The 10,016-nt window shown below is 34.9% G+C and overlaps 2 long non-coding RNA genes across 2 annotated transcripts in view; one reads left to right on the top strand and one right to left on the bottom strand.

Moving 5' to 3' along the window:
- LOC113467392 overlaps positions 1-3,519 on the bottom strand; it is a 9,699-nt gene extending 6,180 nt beyond the window's left edge. Inside the window, exon 1 of the long non-coding RNA XR_003391481.1 lies at positions 2,399-3,519. This is a non-coding gene — a long non-coding RNA (uncharacterized LOC113467392). The remainder of the gene's footprint in view (positions 1-2,398) is intronic.
- Positions 3,520-4,455: 936 nt separating this feature from the next.
- Positions 4,456-5,321, top strand: LOC113467396. Its single transcript, XR_003391485.1, has 2 exons — positions 4,456-4,772; positions 4,990-5,321. It is a non-coding gene; the product is annotated as an uncharacterized LOC113467396 (long non-coding RNA).
- The last annotated feature ends 4,695 nt before the right edge of the window (positions 5,322-10,016 follow it).

The raw sequence follows: 10,016 nt of genomic DNA, 5'->3' as shown, positions 1-10,016 counted from the left end.
ATCCAAACAGTAACTCAACATAAACAGTAAAACACCAAACGTCACTCAACATAAGCAGAAAAACTCCAAACAGGGACTCAACATAAACAGTAAAAAGAACAAACGGACAGTTAGACATAGACAGTAAAAAAACTAAACAGTCACTCCACTATAAACAGGTAAAACTAAAATAGGAAGTAATCAGGCAAACGTAGTAAACTCCAAACAGTCACCTCAACCATAAGCACGTAAAACACCAACCAGATAAGCCAGTAAAACTCCAAACCAGAACAGTCAATATTTAAGCATAAAAAAAACCAAACAGACTAACATAAACAGTAAAACACTAAACAGACAGGTAAAACTTAAACAGCAAAACTTCAAACAGTCACTCAAACATAAACAGTAAACAACCACAAACAGTCACTCTAACATAAGCAGTAAACGTCCAAGACAGGGACTCAACAGTAAACAGTAAAAAAAGCGAACGGACAGTAACATAGACAGTAAAAAACCAAACAGTCACTCACTAAAACAGTAAAACTAAAAATAGGAAGTAGGATCACGGAAACAGTAAAACTCCAAACAGTCGTCAGCATAAGCAGGTAAAACACTAAACAGTCATGTAATCAGAAACAGTAAAACACCAAAACAGACGTACTAAAAAAAGGAAAAAAACATCAAAATCACCAAACACGACAATAAACCATAAACAGTAAAACTCCAAACAGTCACTCAACATAAAACAGCAAAACTCCAAACAGACAGTCAACAGAAGCAGTAGAATACCGACAGACAGTCGAACATAAACAGTAAAAAAACCAAACAGACTAACATAAACACGTAAAAACACTAAACCAGACAGTAACTTAAACAGGCAAACTTCAAACCGGTCACTCAACATAAACAGAAAACACCAAACAGTCACTCCAACATTAAGCAGTAAAACTCCAAAAAAGGGACTCAACATAAACCATAAACAGTAAAAAAAAAAACCGGACAGTTAACAATAGATCAGTAAAAACCAAACAGGTCACTCACTACAAACAGTAAAACTAAAATAGGAAGTAATCAGGAAACAGCAAAACTCCAAACAGTCTCAGCTCAAGCAAGTAAAACACTAAAACAGTCAGTCAACATAAACAGGCCGAAATCAAAACCTTCACTCGCGGATAAACAGTAAAACTCCAAAAAGACAGCCATTCGTAAACAAGTTAAAAAATCAAAGAGTCACTCACTATAAACAGTAAAACTCCCAAAAAGGCAGTAATCAGAAACAGTCAAACACCAAACAGACAGTCGGAAAATAAACATGAAATCCGCAAACAGAAAATCAACACCAAGCAGTAGAAACTCCAAACAGGTCACTTAACATAAGCAGTAAAACACCAACCAGATAAGCAGTAAAACTCCACCCAGACAGTCAATTTAAGCAGTAAAAAAACCAAACAGACTACATTAAACAGTAGTAAACACTTAAACCATCGGCTTGAGAGCTAGATTTCCGTGTAATTATCTTTTCCTCATGTCTACAACTTATTTATATTGTTCCTTATATAGCTTGGTATTCTATCGTCTAGCTGTTGTAGCCTACCCCCGAGTTGGTTTTTAAATTAATATCTTTATAGGTCTTTTCATGTGGTTTTCACTCCGTAACGCGTTCGGAGGTTTTTTTGTAGGTTTTCCAGGGTATAGGTCTTTTGAGTTTCCAGCCGCGGTTTGTTTTGATTGCAACTTCTCGGTGACTTCTCTCCCCAAATGCTGGGAGCGTACTGACTGGTATTTTTACCCGACCGGGCGCTTTTAAAACACGCAAAAGTTATAGTTATTGTTCTAATAGAGGAGGAATCCTTCTTTGATATTTTATTCTTGTAAATCTCTTATTTCGGTCTACAAAGCTGAAAGGAAATAGTCGCTTCTTTTTTTTTTCACCACTCGGAGTAATCTAGCCTTCAGCACAATATGGAAGGTTCCGATTCGGAATCCGAACCAATTAATTCTCGAGTTTCAAAAAGGGTCCATACAAAATATATACGGAATGGGCGTTTATGACCACCGGGATTTAAGTTTCAAAATAGAGATCTGGCCTTAGGCTAGATACTGCCACTCTTTTTGGCCAGGACGCTTAGCCAAGCACATTTACTATGTGTCCGGCAAACTTCAAAACGACAAATTCAAATGACAGACAAATCACAAAATGACAAATACAAATGACAGACAAACCACAAAATGACACATACCTACAACTCACAGAAAAACCTCAAAATGACAAATACAACTCACCAACAAACCACAAAATGACAAATACAACTCAATGACAAACCTAAAAATGACAAATGCAAATGACAGACAAATCACAAAATGACGAAGACAACTGACAGACAAACCTCAAAACGACATTTACAACTCACTGACAAACCTCAAAATGACAAATACAAATAACAGACAAACCACTAAACTACAAAAAAAAGGAAAAAAATGGCAGACAAACCACAAAATGACAAAGACTAATGAAAGACTAATGACTGACAAATCACAAAATGACGAATACGACTCTGACAAACCTCAAAATGACAAAGACTAATGAAGGATAAAAATCAAAATGACAAATATCACTCACTGACAAACCAAAAAATGACAGATACAATTGACAGGCAAACAAAAAAAATGACAAATACAACTCAGGGACAAACATCTAAATGACAAATACAAATGACAGACAAATCACAAAATGACAAATACAAATGACAGACAAACCACAAAATGACACATACCTACAACTCACAGAAAAACCTCAAAATGACAAATACAACTCACCAACAAACCACAAAATGACAAATACAACTCGATGACAAACCTAAAAATGACAAATCCAAATGACAGACAAATCACAAAATGACAAATACAATCAGACAAACCAAAAAAATGACGAATTTAACTGACAGACAAACCTCAAAATGACGAATAGACCAACCACAAAATGACGAATACAACTCACTGACAAACCTCAAAATGACGAACACAACTAAAAGACAAACCGCTAAACTACAAATAAAACTGGCAGACAAACCACAAACTGACAAAGACTAATGACGGACAAACCTCAAAAAGACAAATATCACTCACTGACAAATCAAAAAATGACAGATACAATTGACAGGCAAACAAAAAAATGACAAATACAACTCAGGGACAAACCTCAAAATGACGAATACAACTCACTGACAAACCTCAAAATGACGAACACAACTAAAAGACAAACCACTAAACTACAAATAAAACTGGCAGACAAACCACAAAAAGACAAATAATACTCACTGACAAACCACAAAATGACGAATACAACTGTGACAAACCTCAAAATCACAAATACAACTGACAGACAAGCCACAAAATGACGAAGACAAATGACTAACAAACCACAAAAAGACAAATACAACTGACAGACAAACCTCAAAACGACAAATACAACTCACTGATAAACCTCAAAATGACAAATACAACTAACAGACAAACCACTAAACTACAAAAAAAAAAATGGCAGACAAACCACAAAATGACAAAGACTAATGACTGACAAATCACAAAATGACGAATACGACTCTGACAAACCTCAAAATGACAAAGACTAATGACGGACAAACCTCAAAATGACAAATATCACTCACTGACAAACCAAAAAATGACAAATACAATTGACAGGCAAACAAAAAAAAAATGACAAATACAACTCACTCACAAACCTCAAAATGATGAATACAACTCACACACAAACCACAAAATGACAAATACAACTCACTGACAAACCACAAAATGATGAATACAAGTGACAGACAAAGCTAAAAATGACGAATACAACTCACAGACAAACCTCAAAATGACGAATACAACTTACAAAGCACAAAATGACGAATACAATTTACTGACACAGACAAACCACTAAACTACAAATAAACTGGCAGACAAACCACAAAATGACGAATACGACTCTGACAAACATCAAAATGACAAATGCAACTGACAGACAAACCACAAAATGACAAAGACTAGTGAGGGACAAACCTCAAAATGACAAATATCACTCACTGACAAACCACAAAATGACAAATACAATTGACAGGCAAACAAAAAATGACAAAAACAACTCACTGACAAACCTCAAAATGACAAATACAACTCACTGACAAACCACAAAATGACAAATACAACTCACTGACAAACCACAAAATGACAAATACAACTGACAGACAAACCTCAAAATGACAAATACATTTCACTGACAAACCACAAAATGACAAATACAACTGACAGACAAACCTCAAAATTACAAATACAACTCACAGACATACTACAAAATGACAAATACAACTTACTGACAAACCACAAAATGGCAAATACAACTCAGTGACAAACCTCAAAATGTCAAATACAAATGACAGACAAATCACAAAATGACAAATACAAATGACAGACAAACCTCAAAATGTCAAATACAAATGACAGACAAATCACAAAATGACAAATACAAATAACAGACTAACCACAAAATGACGAATACAATTCACAAACAAACCACAAAATGACAAATACAACTCACAGACAAACCACTAAATGACGTATACAACTGACAGACAAAGCTGAAAATGACGGATACATCCGACAGAGACAAACCTCAAGAATGGCGAATACGACCTACGGACAAGCGATTATGTATGTATTTTCCTTACTTTGTAAAATAAATAAATAAATTTGTAAAAAATATGTTTTTTCTCTAAATAACTTGTTTTACGTAGGTTATGACAAATACAACTCACAGACAAACCACTAAATGACGTATACAACTGACAGACAAAGCTGAAAATGACGGATACATCCGACAGAGACAATCCTCAAGAATGGCGAATACGACCTACGGACAAGCGATTATGTATGTATTTTTCTTACTTTGTAAAATAAATAAATAAATTTGTAAAAAATATGTTTTTTCTCTAAATAACTTGTTTTACGTAGGTTACGTAATTTTTAATTATACAAGTAGGCAAAATCAGTTTGGGCTGAACTATATCTTTTGTCTTTAATTTCTTGTACATTAGTTTTCTTGTACATTAGTGACTAGGATGACTCCTGTTCTTTGTTCTGTAATCTAATTTGTAGTCATAGAATTTATTTTTACAATGCAATTTATCTATTTTAGATATTTGATAATAGGACGCAATTTATAACTTTATTTATAATTCTTTATTTAATATTAAGCAACTTCGCTCGACCTTTGACGGAATATTGTTGTGTATCAATATTTGGGGTTCAACCCCCAAACATGGGGTTTATCCCCGTTAATAAATCGAATACAACTCACTGACAAACCTCAAAATGACGAACACAACTAAAAGACAAACCGCTAAACTACAAATAAAACTGGCAGACAAACCATAAACTGACAAAGACTAATGACGGACAAACCTCAAAATGACAAATATCACTCACTGAGAAACTAAAAATTGACAAATGCTACCGACAGAAAAACCTCAAAATGACAAATACAACTCACTTCCAAAACTAAAAGCGACAAATACAACTGACTGACAAATCACAAAATGACGAATACGACTCTGACAAACCTCAAAATGACAAAGACTAATGAAGGATAAAAATCAAAATGACAAACATCACTCACTGACAAACCGTTAATAAATAAAAACAAGATCCTAAAATTGTATGATTAAAATTATATCTTTGTCAACTGCAGTGACTTGTGCTAGGATAAAAGCTAGGTGTAAATCAACAGCTAGGTTATCAGTACTGAGTGACTTTCGAGATGTATCAGTTAATTTATCGATTTATCAGTTAATGTGTAGTAAGAGTTTGAGGACCAAGTTGCCAAGGGGTATCAACTTTATGTTACAATATTTGTTAATCTCCGAGAACTTTCCGAATGCTCAGAGATTAACAAATAGTTTAACATGAGTCCGTGACCCGAGGGTCTGGTGAAAGATTAATCAAAGATAAAATTACTGTAGAAAACTGCAAATTGTGGAATCGAAGAAATAAAATCTGCCAAGAACTGTTTGTTTGATCAAATAATGTACAGTTTATTTACAAGTTTATTCTTTTCAGACATGTCAATTTTTTGTCACCAAAGAAGGATGTCCGTGTGATTAATAAATAACACTGTCGATTCAGAAACGCTGGGTTCGAATCCCGGACAGAACGATTTTTCTGAGTTCTGACCATCTATTACTTGGACATATTGACTGCGTGATTCCTTTACATCAAACTTCACAAAAAAAACAAACCGTTCTCGAAATATTTTGTATACATCGTACATACCTACGTCGTACAAATCATGGGCTTTAAAAAATTACTTTATTGAATCAGGGGACCCTAAAACGGATATTTCCACCCATAACTCGATTCTGCGCGTGGAGTAAAAATTGGGGAGTGTAAAGTTTTAGCATACCTCCCTGAGGGTTCATGCTCTCTCCTCATTCGTACAGGGTGAACTTAAGGCTTCCACAATCGGAGTAGACCATCTTCACTATAGGTACCCAGTAGATTCTGATGTGGATGATGTGTGAGACCAATGACCAACTTCTCATGAACCTAGAGGAGAGAGAAACAATCAACATTTATTGACGGACTGCCCAAAGTTCGGATTGCCAAAGCAATAGATCAGTTGCGCTTACTTGGGTGATGTTTCAAAGTCATAGAGCAGGAAAAATTGAGGACCAACGGAATTTTTCTTTTTCTTCTACGACTTCTAGATACCGAGATAAATCGATTTAAAAAATACCGGTCAATCGTAAACATTGACGTCACGGCATACGCTCCCGAAGGCGTTGACGTCAGAATTCATGACTCCCGCTTCGTTTGTTTGTGCGCAAGCGTTTCTGCGCATTTTGACGTGAAATCTGACGTCACAACTCTTCGTACTTTTTCATTAGAACGGTAATTAAAAATTAAATTTTCGAACTTTAAAAGTTACTTTTTCCGAGTTTTTACCTCAGATTTGGATTTTTGACAACATTTTACGTAGGAATTGACCTTTTATTAATAATATTTTCCCAATTGCAACTCCTCCATTATTGGTTAGGTTTATATTAGACGTCCTATGTATAGACAAATTTCCAAAACGACACAGCATAGTTCTCAGACAAAATTGTTACAGGTAAAATGAGATTGAAATGATTGCAATTTAAAATATTGATTTGTAAGAGCTAGGTTGCCGGTTCGATTCCCGTCCGGGGCGGATTTTATCCTAAAGGCTCCTATCCTGTGTTCCTTCGATTTTCCCAATATCTCAATAATCCTAAAATCCAATGTTTACCTACCATGCTGGAACCCGGTCGCTATGCGCATTTATATGTCATAGCTACTCATTTTCCTCACGAGGCTGAGTGGGCCCCGCAACAGCCAGTCACGGAATCAATCATTTGCATGATACAAATTTCTTGACCCCGCCGGGAATCGAACCCGGGTCTCCCGCGTGCAAGGCGAGCGCAGTGACCACTACGCCATGGACGAAAATAAATAAACAAACCATGGTAGTAACAACAACAAACAATTAATTGATCAAAGCGTCCTCAACAGAGCCGTGTAGAAAATGAAGAAATTGAGCCTAGTATTTTTTCTGCGATGCATAGTGGGAGCAGAACACCCTAAATCGTGGCCATAAATAAAGTATGGGAACCAATTATGAAATTCATAGATATTGGTATTGATATAGATCAGTATATTCATGGTAAAAATTTGGTGGTGATATCTATAATTTTGAGGACAAAAATCGCTTTATTAGCTTAACGGTTAGGGATATCAAACTTTTTTTATACATAGAATAAAATTTGTCCATTTTTGTGACTGACAAATCACAAAATGACGAATACGACTCTGACAAACCTCAAAATGACAAAGACTAATGAAGGATAAAAATCAAAATGACAAACATCACTCACTGACAAACCAAAAAATGACAGATACAATTGACAGGCAAACAAAAAAATGACAAATACAACTCAGGGACAAACCTCAAAATGACGAATACAACTCACTGACAAACCACAAAATGACAAATACAACTCACTGACAAACTTCAAAACGACAAATTCAAATGACAGACAAATCACAAAATGACAAATACAATCAGACAAACCAAAAAAATGACAAATACAACTGACAGACAAGCCACAAAATGACGAAGACAACTGACAGACAAACCTCAAAACGACAGATTCAACTCACTGACAAACCTCAAAATGACAAATACAAATAACAGACAAACCACTAAACTACAAAAAAAAGGAAAAAAATGGCAGACAAACCACAAAATGACAAAGACTAATGACTGACAAATCACAAAATGACGAATACAACTCAGGGACAAACCTCAAAATGACGAATACAACTCACTGACAAACCACAAAATGACAAATAAAACTCAATGACAAACCTAAAAATGACAAATACAAATGACAGACAAATCACAAAATGACAAATACAAATGACAGACAAACCACAAAATGACACATACCTACAACTCACAGAAAAACCTCAAAATGACAAATACAACTAAAAGACAAACCGCTAAACTACAAATAAAACTGGCAGACAAACCACAAACTGACAAAGACTAATGACGGACAAACCTCAAAATGACAAATATCACTCAACTGAGAAACTAAAAATTGACAAATGCTACTGACAGAAAAACCCCAAAATGACAAATACAAGTCACTTCCAAAACTAAAAGCGACAAATACAACTGACAGACAAACCTCAAAATGATGAATCAACTCACACACAAACCACAAAATGACAAATACAACTCACTGACAAACCACAAAATGACAAATACAACTCACTGACAAACCACAAAATGACAAACACAACTGACAGACAAAGCTCAAAATGACAGATACAACTCACTGACAAACCACGAAATGACAAATACAACTGACAAACCTCAAAATGACAAATACAAATGACAGACAAATCACAAAATGACAAATACAAATGACAAACAAATCACAAAATGACAAATACAAATGAGAGACAAATCACAAAATGACAAATACAACTGACAGACAAACCTCAAACTGACAAATACAACTGACAAACAAACCTAAAAATGACGAATACAACTCACAAACCCCAAAATGACGAATACAACTAACAGACAAACCACTAAACTACAAATAAAACTGGCAGATAAACCACAAAAAGACAAATAATACTCACTGACAAACCACAAAATGACGAATACAACTCTGACAAACATCAAAATGACAAATGCAACTGACAGACGAGCCACAAAATGACGAAGACAAATGACTAACAAACCACAAAAAGACAAATACAACTGACAGACAAACCTCAAAACGACAAATATAACTCACTGACAAACCTCAAAATGACAAATAAAACTGACAGACAAACCACAAAATGACAAAGACTAATGACGGACAAACCTCAAAATGACAAATATCACTCACTGAGAAACTAAAAATTGACAAATGCTACTGACAGAAAAACCTCAAAATGACAAATACAACTCACTTACAAAACAAAAAGCGACAAATAGAACTGACAGACAAACCTCAAAATGATGAATCAACTCACACTCAAACCACAAAATGACAAATAAAACTCACTCACAAACCACAAAATGACAAACACAACTGACGGACAAAGCTCAAAATGACAGATACAACTCACTGACAAACCACAAAATGATAAATACAACTGACATACCTCAAAATGACAAATACAAATGACAGACAAATCACAAAATGACAAATACAAATGACAGACAAACCACAAAATGACAAATACGACTGACAGACAAACTTCAAACTGACGAATACAACTGACAGACAAAGTTAAAAATGACGAATACAACTCACAAACAAACCTCAAAATGACGAATACAACTCACAGACAAAGCACAAAATGACGAATACAACTTACTGACACACTTAAAAATGACGAATAAAATTCACAGACAAACCACAAAATGGCAAATACAACTCAGTGACAAACCTCAA

Source organism: Diaphorina citri, unplaced genomic scaffold (assembly GCF_000475195.1).
Source record: "Diaphorina citri unplaced genomic scaffold, Diaci psyllid genome assembly version 1.1 scaffold470, whole genome shotgun sequence".
NCBI classification, from domain to species: domain Eukaryota; kingdom Metazoa; phylum Arthropoda; class Insecta; order Hemiptera; family Psyllidae; genus Diaphorina; species Diaphorina citri.
The sequence above is the reverse complement of the archived record's forward strand: the minus strand, read 5'-3'. Positions and strand labels throughout refer to the sequence as shown.